The sequence below is a fragment of the Mustela erminea genome, chromosome 4 (genome assembly GCF_009829155.1).
Source record: "Mustela erminea isolate mMusErm1 chromosome 4, mMusErm1.Pri, whole genome shotgun sequence".
NCBI classification, from domain to species: domain Eukaryota; kingdom Metazoa; phylum Chordata; class Mammalia; order Carnivora; family Mustelidae; genus Mustela; species Mustela erminea.
This window is the reverse complement of record NC_045617.1, coordinates 15,920,627-15,934,624: the sequence shown is the minus strand read 5'-3', so window position 1 is coordinate 15,934,624 and position 13,998 is coordinate 15,920,627. Positions and strand designations below refer to the sequence as shown.

Sequence of the window (13,998 nt, the reverse complement as noted above, 5' to 3'; positions counted from 1 at the left end):
GTCTTTATTGTGTAGACATTCATTCCTCACCCTCCACCCATCTTCTTCTCAAGAACTTTCATTCACTCTCCAGCTCCACTGAAAACCTCACACCCTGGATTAATCCTTTTCATGCCTCCAACAGTCAGGCCAACCCACTGAGCTGGTATCGGGTACCTATCTCATGTGTCCAGTTCCCTACGATAGCTCTCACTACTTTTCCTGATGGCATGGGAAGCCAAAAATATCCAAACTAAGCATCTTCCATTCTAAAACTCCCTCTTCTTCTCAATGGCCTCATTTCCAGTACCGCTTCTTCCTCCCTCATGTCTTTGAAGCTAAAAACCCTGACATGTGATTCCTTTCTGTTCCTCAGTCTGCACATTTCTGACTTCAAGAGGGCTCTGTGTATAGCCTTTCCTCGCTCCCTCTCCTTAGTTAATTTCTCTTGGTTTCTTTCCTCTTTGACAATTATTTCTATGGGTCCTATACCAGTGGCTCTTTTGCTACTTCATCCCCGCACCAGGCTGGCCTTTGGTCCTCCATTTTTGTCCCTTTTGCCATCATTGCAGTTAGCCCGTGTGGCTACTATACCCTCTGCTTGGAAACTCACAAGTCTCCTTGCAGGCTGTGGTCACAATGGCCTGTATTACCCTAAATCTGTTGCCCTAATTGTAACACAGACCATTTGCTTCCTTAAGAGCTGGAGATTTTTCTTTTGCAATGTCTCCGATACTGGTCTCTTCCTTCTCATTCCCCCTCTTACCACCTGAGTTCAGCCCTGCTCCATGGTCACCTGGACAGGGGCAAAAGCTCCCCTACTAGTTCTTATCCCAAATCCCCTTTCCTCTCCATCCTCATCATAGTCTTCCTCATCATCATCATCATCCTAGCTATGGCATTCTGTATCCTACTTTACCGAAGGTTTTCATATATGTTCTTATCATGTCATCCTCGTAATAACCTTTTGTAGTGCAGAAAGGAGAGGAACAGATGAGAAACTGAAACATAGGATGGTTCAGTGGTGGTCTGAGATTTCAGGGCTGGTGACTGTTGGAAGTAGGACTCACATCCCTCAAGTCCCAGGATCTGGGCCTGTGTTCACTTATAGTGCTTGGAAGCTAAACAACAATCATATCACTTACCTGCTTAAATCTTCCAACAGTTTCCTCACTGTCTACAAAATAGGGTCTAATGGCATTAGTCTGGCTCTCAGGATAGAAACCCCATAGCTTGGTTTCAGATTACTTCTCCAGGATTGTTCCCTGAAGAAATTAATTTCTCCTGCAATTCCTTATCTGTAAACTCCAGGAAAAGATGCCCCCCTGAAACTCAGAGCTCATCTCACAACTTTAGCCTAGTGTCTAGTCCTTTCCCCTCTCAACAGCTAGTGTCCTGTTTTAGAAATGGGAGACCACATCACTGCTCCATGTCACATGTAGGATAAAATACCTAGTCGTTACAGTTGTGCACACACGTCACGTGGTCTACTCCCAATACTCTCTCTGGCCTCAAGTCCTGTAATTCGCCCCCTCTGAAACACGCCCCCCTGGTTTGCCTGTGCTCCTCAGACAATCTCAGTATGTTCCCTCTGCAGGCCCTTGGTACCTGCTACTCCCCTTGATGGGGTGTTTCAGCTGCTGAAATCTACTGAGAGCTGCTCTCACATCCATCAGGTTCCTGTTTGTCAAAAGGGCTTTCCCCACCGCCTACCCCTGTCACTCTCTGTCCAGTTATCCTGCCGTAGTTTTCATTTCAGTGCCTAACACCACCTGGTAGGTTACAGCCTTATTTGCTGAGTGTCTTTCTCCTGCCCCTGGGATGTAAGCTCAGTGAGAGTGGGGACTTCATGTGTCTATTTTATTCCTGCATGCCCAAACCCAGAACCATGCCAGCTGCACAGTAAATGACCAATTGCCCAACAAATCGATCAGTCAATAAAAATGAGGCCACTTGTCATTGACTGTCTCTGTGTTTTCTCTTGTGCTGCTCTTTCTGCCTAGAATTTGTGGAGTGCCCAATTTGTACAGAAACCCCGCAAAAGAATCAATGCCATCGTGCTCAGTCCATCAACACCCAATTCACCTCCTGAGCCTCCCGGACTTCTTACCTACAGGTGGGCTCACTATCCTCTGTGCTCCAATAGCAACGTCTTTGTGTCTTTTTTGTGACATTTACTGTGTCCTACCTGTGGTGTGGGTACTTGTGTATGTATCCCAGCTATGGGGTCAGACCAACTGTCCCAGGGGCAGAGACTCCCTTGTATCTGTAACTGCACCTGAAACACCTCTTGACACATCGTAGTTATATAAGTAGAGCAGTATTTTTAAATATATTGCGGGAGCATGATTGCATTTGTATTTAAATGCATACACAGGAAAGTAAATACAAATGAAAGACTAGGATGGTCTAAGAGCATAAGTAACAAAGGAAAGAGAAATATGGAGGAAAACCCGAGAGAAGCATGGATTTATTATCCTTCCAAAAAGAGCACACCCTTCTTTGGGTTAACCACTTTCCTTGAGAAAATGCCCAGGGCAACATAATTGGCTAACTTCAGATGACCTCGACTTCAATTTGTTCATTCAAAATCCATGGCGGGCGGCGGGGGTGGGGGAAGGTGGGAAAGCCAAGATAAGGACAGATAGCCATCAGTCCTCCTTGTCAGGGGCCCGCTCTGCACTAGTCCACCTTCGTCAGCACTTTTCCCTGCTGACCCACTGACAATTGTTCTGGCGAATGTGTGCGCCACCAGAAAGTTCCGTGACCCTCAGCCAGCAGGGGTCACAGGTCCCTTTCCCAGCATGCCCTGGGGCGACCCACCAAGGGGTTCGAGCTGAGCCAGAGTGGGGACCACCAGGGTCAAGAGGGGAGGCTGGCAGGGGCAGGGCAGGGGTAAAGGCACAGGACACAGTCCAAGCCCCCTACTGCTGTCCTGCATGGTTGCTCAAAGGTGAGAACTCAGGAGCAAACGGAAGCCTCTAAGCCCAGGGCAGCAGCAGCCATAGAGTCTGGTTTTCCTGGCCGGGGAGTCAGGGGAGGGGGGCAAATCGGCTGGGCCTGGCACTGAAGGCAGAGCAGGAGAGCACAGCCAGACCCACCACTCTGCTCAGCCTGTGGGGGGGGAGGGGCAGGTGGCTGACAGCTGTGCTGACAGCTGGTCAGCAGCTGTTCTGGCTAGGGCCCCTGCTGGCCCAGGGCCAGTGCCCTCTGGATTCACCTCAAGCTCCCGTGTACCCCTCTCCCATCCACCTCTGTCCTCCACAACTCCCACAGGCAGCTTGAAACAGGCACTGCATGAATCTACAAAAATTCAAGTCTTGGAGAAGAGTCAGGCTCCCCCTGTCCCCCAAGTTTGCCATCTGTAGAATGGGTACAGGAATGTTTATCTGATCTGTGCCTCAAATAAAATACTTATGAAACATTTCCTGGTAAACTATTGTTCTTCGGATACTGACCCTAGATTCCATCAACCTCCTTTTAAAGTGTAAAAATATTAGCTACTTAAAATTGAAAGGCAGTCACACGGGTTTTATTTCAAATCATCTTTGGTGGGTACAGGAAATGGGGCTTGCTAAGCAAATCTGAGCACCAAGGGTGACTGTGAGAACAGCAGAGTTCCAGGCTGCCCCTGTGGTATGATTCTAAGAGGTAGCAGGAATTGTTCTGGACCAGTTTTATACCTCCCACCCAAAAACTCTCTCTCCTCCACTCCCTCTCTCTCACCAGCACCTGATTCTTAAAATGCCACCATCACTTAAGCTAAGGCAAGAATTTGAGGTTAAAATGAGAAACTAAGTTAAGTCATTGGCATGGTCGAACCCTAACTCCTTTCTCACTAAGGGGAGTAGCCTTCCAGAGAAGGACACAGATGAAAAACAACTGTTTGTGCATTTGACATAGAAGAGGGCATTGTTATAAAATGTGGAGAGAGAAAAAAAAAAAAAGAGGCTATTAGACACTGCTTTTGTCCTCAAAGCATTTCTACAACTTCAAGAGGATACCTAGATGCTGGTACCCTGACTCCAGAATCAGAGTTTCTGCCTGCTAAGGGCACCCCTGGCTGGGAGCCCAGGAGGAGAACTTCACCTGACTGGCCAGGTAGACAGCAGAGGGTCCTAAACATCCCAGAGGGTGGGAGGAAGGAATTTGGGGTCACCCCAAAGATAGGAAAAAGCACTCCCATATCAAGAAGAATGACCTTTCGTGCTATTCTTGTCAATAGCTGAATTTGGGCCTGATCCCACTAGGTCGGTAAGAGGTAGGAGACGTGATCTCCGGTTTATTGTGTTCCGCTCCAGTAAACCAGCTACCCCTGATTGAATACTTATTCTGTCCAAGTGCTATTTTAACCACTTTACATTTAAGCCTTTGCAGCAATTCCACAAGGAAGATCTACTTACTGTCCCACAGATAAGGAAACTGAAGCCCAGAGTTGTTAAATTGTTAGTCGTTAGCTGCCACGAGGCCCCAAGTTCTTAAGACAGAACTAGGATTTGAACCCAGGCTCTCGGACTTCGCCAGACGCCTGAGCAGCTTGTGCAAGGAAACTGACCCAAGGCCAGTGGAAGGTTTTCCTTCTCCTGTGACACTGACCAGCCAGAAGTACCTGCTTCTCCTCTCCGCCCTCACCTGTCTCCTTCCTGGGGTACAGCCCACTTCATCTTTTTCTTTTATTCTTGTAAAGGCTAACGAGTTTTCAAGAGTGCCCACAGCAAGAAGCTAGTCCCAGAGAGGGCTGAATTCTCCATCTTCCCTACGGGACAGTCCTTCAGTCCCCTGTGGCCGGAACTGGACCCCCATCACCCTTCCAGGGAGGAAGGCAACATGAGGACTCAAAGCATCATAGGTAACAGCAGCGGTTTCTCTTCCGGCGTGTACACAGGCGCATGCGCGCACACGGGGGCATGCGCACATGCGTGCAAAAGGACGCATGCGCAAATATGGACATGGAGCGGAGACCTCGCTGTGTTTCACGCGCTTCCAGGGATCACACAGGTAAGTAACTGCTACTTCCGAAGCTGAATTGCTCACCTCCATGTATTTTCATGTTACTCTCTTCTCTCCTGCTCTGGAAAGGGAGGCTCCCCTTGGGCGTTTCATCCAGGCCCGTGGGGTCTGTGCAGAACGAGCCTGCCTCTGTCTTGAGACACGGAGTTTGCAAGGAAGAGGTCGGGCGCCTGTGTTTGAAGGACGGCTCCAGAGGATGGAGCATGAGTTCGGGAGGTCGGGGTCAATGTTGGTAATTATCTGACTCTCTAAACCATGCACTCCAAAAGAATAGGGACAGTTCCTTGACTGTATTTATTTCTCCAAATCCTAGACTAAAACCTGGCCTATGGGAAGAAAGGAGAAATGGAAGGCGTAACTCGAACACCACCCTGCCTTCATGGGGCACACCCTCTCTCTGCATTTCTCTGTAGGTATAGAGAAACTTCAAACCATGACAGGGGTAAGAAGAGAAAGATATGACATCTGGTTATAGATTCAGAAAGACTGGATGAAGACTTTGGCCTTGGAGAAGGACCTTGAAGGACAAGTAGGATTTCAGTAGGAAAAAAAAAGGCATGAACAAGCCATGCTTCAGGAAAGCGTGGGAATATTCAGGAAACAGGAGGTGGTTTCCTTTGGCCAGAGCACAAGGTACATATAAAAGAGCAGTAGGAGCCAGAGTGAGGGCGGTGTTTGGACCAGGCTGACAAGGATGTGCACACCCCCAGCAGCACTGAGCTGAATGGCGCAGCAGGAAGGCCAAGGTGAAAGGGCCTGGCTGGTTTCCATGTTGTCCCACCTCCATTTCTCCACTGGTTCCAAGAATTGGTTCCTCTGGGTTAAGTGGATGGAGGGACTTTCCTGGACTCCTTTCTGTGCTTGCAGCTAGGACTTCGCAGAGCCTGCAACAATGGCTTTCTATTTAGAACCAGCAGTCGGGCTTTGGGACATCATTCTCCATTGGGTGGGAAAAGGAATGGATTGTTACTTGTGGAAAAAACTATCTGGAGGATGTAAAAATTCTACCAAACTCCAATAGTCTGCTTTCTTTATTAATAACAATTAATGGCACACGACTTTGGTCAAAAGGCATATCTTTAACTTCCCACGTTTGAATTATTCACCTGGACTCAAAGGTAGGGAGAACTGAAGCGCAAGAATAGTTGGCAGTTGGGGGCACCTGAGTGGCTCAGTGGGCTATGCGTCTGCCTTTGACGCAGATCATGATCCCGGGGTTCTGGGATCAGGCCCCGCATTGGGCTCCCTGCTCAGTAGGGAGTCTGCTTCTTCCTCTTCCTCTGTCTGCAGTTCTACCTGTTTATGCACTCTCTCTCAAATAAATAAATTAAATCTTTAAAAAAATAGTTATCAAGCCTACACTGGTTTCCAGAAATAAGGCAAATGAGTAAAAAGTATTCTTCGTGTAAAATGTTACAAGGCTGATGAGGCTAAAGTCCTGTAGAACCAATGCCTACTCCAGCCTTATTTCTCCAACCGCCCTGCCCCCATGCCTCTACTAAGTCAACCCATAGAATCATGCTGTTGTCTCTATCTGCAGAACTTTTCCCTATGCATTTACTTATTTAGAAAATTTATACTCGTGTTTGGTGTTCATATACCTAAATGTATTGTTTATGTGGTTTCAAAATTAATTTTGAAAAGGTTGGAAGCAGAAGGTCAACAGAACACAGTACATGCTGCAGTGTGAATTTTATATTCCATAGATAAAACATTTGTCCCCTTACACTGGATTTTCCTTACATGCTCAGGAAGATGTGGCATCATAAAATTGATACTGTATGTTCCAGCTTGGGTATCTTACCCACTTCTGGAAATCTCCGCCATATGCCCCACCTCACACAATCATTAGCACACCTAACAGGCATAAACAGAGGAAGAAACCCACAGATGGATGGGATTGTCACCCATTCTGCTCACACAGAGCTGAAGGAACCCCTACCCCTGATACCTACCCCCCTCCCCCATTTCAATAGGGAAACCTGTCTCAGCCTAAGGGTGGGGAAGTTCATGTCTTTTGCTTGCTTAGGTATCTGGTTTTATAGTGATATTGTGCAAGTTCTCTTGCTTTCTTTTAATTTGAAATCTCTTCTTACACCAGGAGACACAGGGTTCAAATCCTTGCAGATAAAGGCTTTCCATAGAGAAAAACAAACGAGTTAGATAACTCATAGACTGGAAATGTTTAGGTGAATTACTAATAAACTTAACAAATATTCCTCCCTTGGATGATAAAGCACACATTTGGGGCACTTTTGAGTTCTTTTGCTTTTCTTGTCGCTACTGAAAGTGTTAGCTCTCACAGCATAGAGCTTACCTCTATGAAGTTACCTCTTAGAAATTTCAAAAGCATTCTCACATCACCGGTCCCCAAGGATCAGCTCTCCCTCCATATGTATTAACTACTGATCCTTACTCTACTCTCCTAAAGTGACGTGGCTTAAGTCACCTATGAGGATTTCATTAGGGAACAAGCTAAGGGCACATCATCCTCCCCTGACCATCTGTCTTCCTCTTTATCTCCATGTGGAGCTCACATCCACATTGGTTATTGTCAAATAATTGCAAAAACTTCTTCTGCTTTCATCGCAAAGGCAAATGATGAATTGCTTTGCGGTCAGGTTTTTATGAAGGTGATAAAATCCTCTAATGGGCTTCAGGTGCATCTTTACCACCAGCCATGAGGCCACCTTGAGGTCACTAAATAGATACTGTCATAGTTTAGGGATGTGGACAGGACAGGTGCGCCTGACATTTTTCTCCCACCCTCTTTTTTGAATAATTTTCATTAAAATCTGGAATTTTAATGCTGAGGTTTTAATGCTGAGATTTGGTACATGAAAGGAAATGCTTTTACCTTTCAAACTTCCTCAGAAATTCTATTTCTGATGTGAGTTTATAATCATCAAGAGTTATCTTCCCACTGACTCTCCTGTACCATGAAGCCATGCATTTCTACTTATCACCAAGCGTGGTTCCCCATCAGTATATAAATCATGCCTGATGACAGTACCCCAGTGGCAACATTGGCTTTCCATGTCAGGCAGTCTTTTGCCTCCTACAGTCGCTCTTTTGGAAGGGAGTGTGGATGCGACCACTGTGTGTTTGGGAATCTGAGGTCCAATCTGTCCTGGGAGCATCAGGAAGATAGATATTAAAAGAAGGACCACTGTGCTATGCTAGTCTCATATGTTATAATGTATCCATTATACTCAACTATAACTTTTTTCCAAGTTTTGAAATTTTCATATTAAGACATTCAAGATTTATATTAAAGTAGTTGTCTCCAAGGACGCCTGGGTGGCTCAGTCGGTTAAGCATCTGCCTATGCCTCAGGTCATGATCCCTGAGTCCTAGGATCAAGCCCATGTTGGGCTCCCTGCTCAGCAAGGAGCCTGCTCTGCCACTCTCCCCTGTTTATGCTCTTTCTCTCATTCTATAAATAAGTAAAATCTTAAAAATAATGATAATAATAATAATAATAATAATAATAATAAAGTTAAAATAGTTACCTCCTGGGCATCACAAGCCTGATGAGTGAAGGGAAGGGGTTTGGTGTTCTGTTTATCATGCTTCAGAATGACAAGTACATCCAGGGTGTGCCTCTTCTGAGGGGACAGTGTTGCCGTGTCTCGTGGAACACCATCCCGCCTCTGGGATTCCATAGCTCCTTCCTGGGCAGACCACCGCTCTGGTGCTCTACTCTAGTCTCCTGCCCGCCTCACCTCGTGCCAGGCTGAGGGTAAGAATGGGCACCCCATTCCCAGCAGCTTACCCTAAGTGCTACCTGGTAGCCCCTCTTCGACATCTACAGCCTGTGGTGAGCGACTGTGGTGTCACCACTCCCCAAAATGCCGGGAGGGCCCCATCCCATCAGGAGCTGAGTCTCAACCAAGCCCCACTCCAAGGGTCACCTGGGTTATGTCACTTGTTCGTCTGATGTGGTTACCTCTTCTGAAGAAAGCCCCTTTCAGTCAGTTCCGTCCGCCTACAGAGCAAGGCTTCTCTTCTCCCAGGAGGCTGTGACCTGCCATTACAGTGCTTACCATGAGGAGCACAGAAGTCAGCGGGCATCGGGGCCAGACAGAACCACACTCAAACCCAAGTCCAGCACCTTCTAGCTGGGTGGCCCCAGAAAATCTCCAACCTGTCTAGTGCTCCACTTCTCTATCAGGGAAACGGAAGCAAGGACAACATGCTATCTTTTTCATAGGGTGCTTTGTTATATTAATGAAATAATGCAAGCAAAGGACTTAGCGATATCTAGCAATAGAGCGATCTCTGAAAAAACAGTAGGCAGAATGAAATGTCTTTTTCCAACTCTCACGTTCTTTTATATATTCTGTAGCACATAGTATGTATTTTTATCCTTTCTTATTAAAAAATGCCAGACAGTAGGATGTTAGAGCTCATGTCAGTTATCCAGACACTAAATGGACCCCAGTTAAATAGATTAACTGTATGTGTCCCATTGATGAAGAAAGCAATAAATGGAAAGAAAATAACCAACTGGAGATGCAGACATGTTTTCAAGTGACTTCTATGATGAGACCCAAGTGCCCATTCAATCTTCCCTTGGCCTAGTCATCCCCAGCATTACACAGTTAGAATAAATACTCAGAAAGGTAACTCTGAGCTAATACAATATTGTATCAGGGAGAAAAGCATCCAACATTTTAAGAAAACCTTTTTAGGCATCAATATGTCTAGAGATTTTTTACGTAATGTGTTGCAAAAGAAAGGTGACCTGAAAATTCAGAGAGTCCTGTTTCCTGAGGTTTCATTTTATCCAAACTTGACTAAATTGAATGGAGAGCATTTGTGGTTCAGAAGATTTGGGGATGCACGGGGCAGAACTCGCATGCACCGTGTTTCTCTTCTCAGTCCTCCAAGACTGTGTCATTCGTCATCATCTATGGCTTCAGCCTTGGAGTAGAGCATAGAAAATGCATAATCACCAGATAATACGCTCCACTAAGATCGTGCTTTTTCATGCTATACCATTAACCCTAAAGATACTTCTACAAGGCAAATATTCATATGCAGAAATCATGAATTCCTTTGCATTGCTGGAGAAATGAGGGCCCGCAAGCAATTGAAAGGCCACTTTAAATTGCAACGGGAGCTAGTCTTCTCCAACTAACACCAGTATTTATCCCTGGATCCCTTACCACCTACCACATTGTCTTCGGAGACTTGTGAGGAGCTACAGCTCTAACTCCCCCTAACCCCAACCAGCATATGCCTGACTTAGTGGAGAATGACCGTTTTAGGGAGGGGGAGCTCCGTCTCCTGGGCGGAAGCACGGTAGCCAGTTCACTGTGCTGATCTCCGAGTGACTCAGAATGCAGCTGCTCAGACTTACAGCCAGTTGATGGATTTAAGGGCTCTCAGCTCTCTTGTTGGAACTCATATTAATAAAGAAGGGAACTTTATAAGAACTTACAGTTGCATGGAGCAAATGTAGGAAGCATTACAGTGCAAGGATTTTGAGGTCTTCACAACTCAAAAAGTAGGGTAGAACCACGCTTTCTTTCATCAGTTTCTGCAGTCTTAAAAGCAAATAGGCTTTGAGGGAATTTACCCATAAAATTTGCAGGATAAAGTAAACTCTGGCAATTATATATAAAGCCCTGTTTTCCTCTTCACAACTGCCACTGCCAAGAAATTACTTTTTCTGCCAAGACTTTTTTTTTTTTTTTTTTTTTTTTTTTTTCTTAGGATCAGACATAAACACCCCGAGGTTGAATTCTGGCAAGTTCTTTTCTTGTCCAAGTTCTTAATTTATGCCTATATGCAGCATACATCAGTTCTCAGCTACTTAAGAGAAAACAAATCCTGATTATGTCATACAGTAACATACAACTCTAAAAGAACTTTCGAAACCTGTAAGGGAGAGGACCCATTGCTCTTTTTGACAAAAAATAAATAAATAAGTAAGTAATCTCATCTGGCATTAGGAGTTAGCCAGGCTCTTAATGTGTAACACTGAATGTGAGATATCACATTTTTGTTACATATCTGCTATGTTTCGACCCAGTGTCTGTCTTATTTTACTTGTCAACACAATAATGCTTCAAGTTATAATTTCACTCCCTCATACAGAGGAAGAAACTAAGAGCAATACAGGTTAAGTAACAATCTCATCAGGGTCACTTGAGAAATTGCAGTAGACAGAATTCTGAAAATGGCTTCAAGGAGTCCATGGCTTCATCCCTGAAACCTGTGAATGTAATAAGATTTCACCCCCATGATTATGTCATAAGGCTCAGTTGACCTTAAAATAAGGAGATTATCCATGGGCCTGACTTAATCACGTAAAAACATAAGAGCAGAGAGCTTTCTCTGCCTGTCACTGGGAAAAGAAGTTAGAGAGATTTAAAGCATGAGGAGGCCTGAGGAACCACTGCTGGCTTAAAGATGGAAGATTGAGAGGGCCACAGGAGGATCCAGAGAGATGCTTCTAGAGGCTGAGAATGACCCTTGGCTGACAGCCAGCAAGGAAACCAGAACCTCAGTCCTACAGTCACAAGAAACTGACTTCTGCCACCAATCTCAATGATCCTGGAAGTAGGTCCTTTGCCAAAACCTCAGATGAGAACATGTAGCCCACACCTGGCATAGGAGGTCTTCAGCAGAAGACCCAGTTGAGTGAAGCTGGCTTTCTGACCTTGGGAAATTATGTGAATGGGTATTGTTTTCATCTGCTAAGTGTACAAAAATCTTTTATGCAGCAATAGAAAATGAATATAGCAATTAAGTAGAAGAGCTGAGATTCAAATTGAGCTCCATTAGGTGTCAACCAAATAGATAAGACAACTTCTAACCTACTCACAAAACCAGCTTCAATAGATTAATGTGAAATAAAGAACTATCTCGTTTCCATGACAGCTTAGAAAATTTAGTTTAGAATATGTGTCCACCCCATCCTGGCTTCATCTTCAGGAACATCCACATTTTCTGGATGAACAAACTGAAATGCAAAGAAGTAGTTAACTAATTTTTGTAATAGTCACCTGATAAGTGAGTAAGAAGAAAACCACTCTTGGCTTTCTTCCAAATGCAATCTTTTTTTAGAGATTAGGAAACCGAAGCTCAGGGCCATGCTTTGGGTTGCAAATCTACCAGCCTCATAATTCCTGGTTTTCATAGCACACTGACCTGGAATTCCCTGCACCTCACCTATCTGACCCCGATTTCTCTGCCCCCTGCAGCCAATTAATCAGATCAAGCACCCACAGCCTCTGTTCAATCAACAGCCTCTGACTTGGGTCCCCTCCTTACTCGACATCCTCCAATCTTTTCCTTAGTGACTGACCATCCTGCCCCAGGGCCTTTGGATTGACTGCAAATGTTCTCTCTGCCTGGAACACTCTGTCTTCATCCCTTCCCCTTAACCATGTTATCTCCTACTCATTCTTCTTATCCCAGATCAAATCATTGGTTTAGAGACAACTCCTCTGAACCTCTAGAGTACATTAATTTCTCTGTCTATATCCTTTGGTTTCCACAGTTGGCAATTTATACTGATTTATACTGATTTGGGGATTATGTCATTGAAGTCTTTTCTACCCATTATATGACAATTCCATGGGGACTAGAATAGCATCTCCTTTGCTTACCTGTGTCTAGCTAGCATGGTCCTGGCACATACATGGGCATCAGCAAATGTTGGATGAATTAATGAATACCTTCATTAATTTGTGCATTAATGCAATAATGTAGCTACTGTCCACATAGGCAGGCCAGTACATCACAGACTGCCCGTCCAAGGGGAAAGCCAGTGAAGGTACTTCAGCAATACTAGACCACATCGTTCTCTCCACCATGTCTGTGCCAACCCCAAGAAGTAAGTGAAGGGCTTTTCTAGCTAAAACAAAAACAAAAACAAAACCCAAGACAAAAAAACAAAATCTACTTCACAATCCTGATAGGAAAGCACACTGTGCCCCAGAGTACTTCCTCCATTTCATGGGCTGGTATAGAGGGTATTTCTCACCTCCTCACATTTACAGCTCTACTGACAGATCTGCTGAGAAAGTCCCCCACCCCCAGCACACCACCAGGCGACAGGCTATAACCCAGCCTCAAGGGAAACCGCTGTGTAGACCATTACCTCCATGACTGGGTCTATCTCTTCTCACAGCAGAATTCACTTACAAAAAGCTGTTCCACATATTAGTCATTCATGAATAAATTGGCATTTTTATTTTATTTTCTTGACAGGAGTTATTTGGAAAATTGTTTGAAAAGTGGCACTAGACCGTCTCCAACTACTTTCCAGTTCTGGAAAATTGTCAGTCTGTGATTTTTCACTTCAGATGTAGCGGCCACAGATTTACAGCGTCGTCACACTCATTAAATGAAACCGAACAGCCTCAGATTCCAGAAAGTTCTAAAGCAACCGGGAGAATGCCCTCTTCTGTGAAGAGGGACCCAAGTAATGCACTAAGGTTACTTTTAATCCAATCTCAGTTACGTATCCCCTAAGCTCCTGCCAAGTAGTTAGCCGTCTATTAAAAAACACTTTGGTAGAGAAGCTGTGGCTATTAGAACCCATCAATAAATCAGTTTATTGGATGACAACCTTCAGCTATGTCAATTTAAAAACAAAAAATCATGTCCATGCAAACTGACCATTATGAAAGTCAGTGTCTCGCCCACCTTATTCTATCATTGTCAATAATTATACTTTGAGTGCATAGCGGGTAAAGGATTTTGGTCCTTGTTGCAGTTTGCAGGGAAGACCATAGACACAGGGCACGGTTTGGACGTTCTGAGTGAAGAACTCTTCCCTGGGATTTTAGGAAAACCGGACACAAGAAGTGGAACTAGAGCCGTTCTTTGGAGGAAGAGTGCATGTCCTCAGAGAACACAGAAAGTCACATGCTAATGATATGCTCTGATGTGGGACCACTTCTTATTGGTGGATTTGGTGGACTGAAAACTGTTGGTGGAAGAAGAAGAAAAGACAAGATGGTCAGGTAGGGTGCCAGGTGTCTCCGTCAT

The 13,998-nt window shown here is 44.9% G+C and overlaps 1 long non-coding RNA gene across 1 annotated transcript; it reads left to right on the top strand.

Moving 5' to 3' along the window:
- Positions 1–2,833: 2,833 nt before the first annotated feature.
- On the top strand, positions 2,834–13,617 carry LOC116587710. Its single transcript, XR_004284598.1, has 3 exons — positions 2,834–2,932; positions 4,667–4,977; positions 13,216–13,617. It is a non-coding gene; the product is annotated as an uncharacterized LOC116587710 (long non-coding RNA).
- The last annotated feature ends 381 nt before the right edge of the window (positions 13,618–13,998 follow it).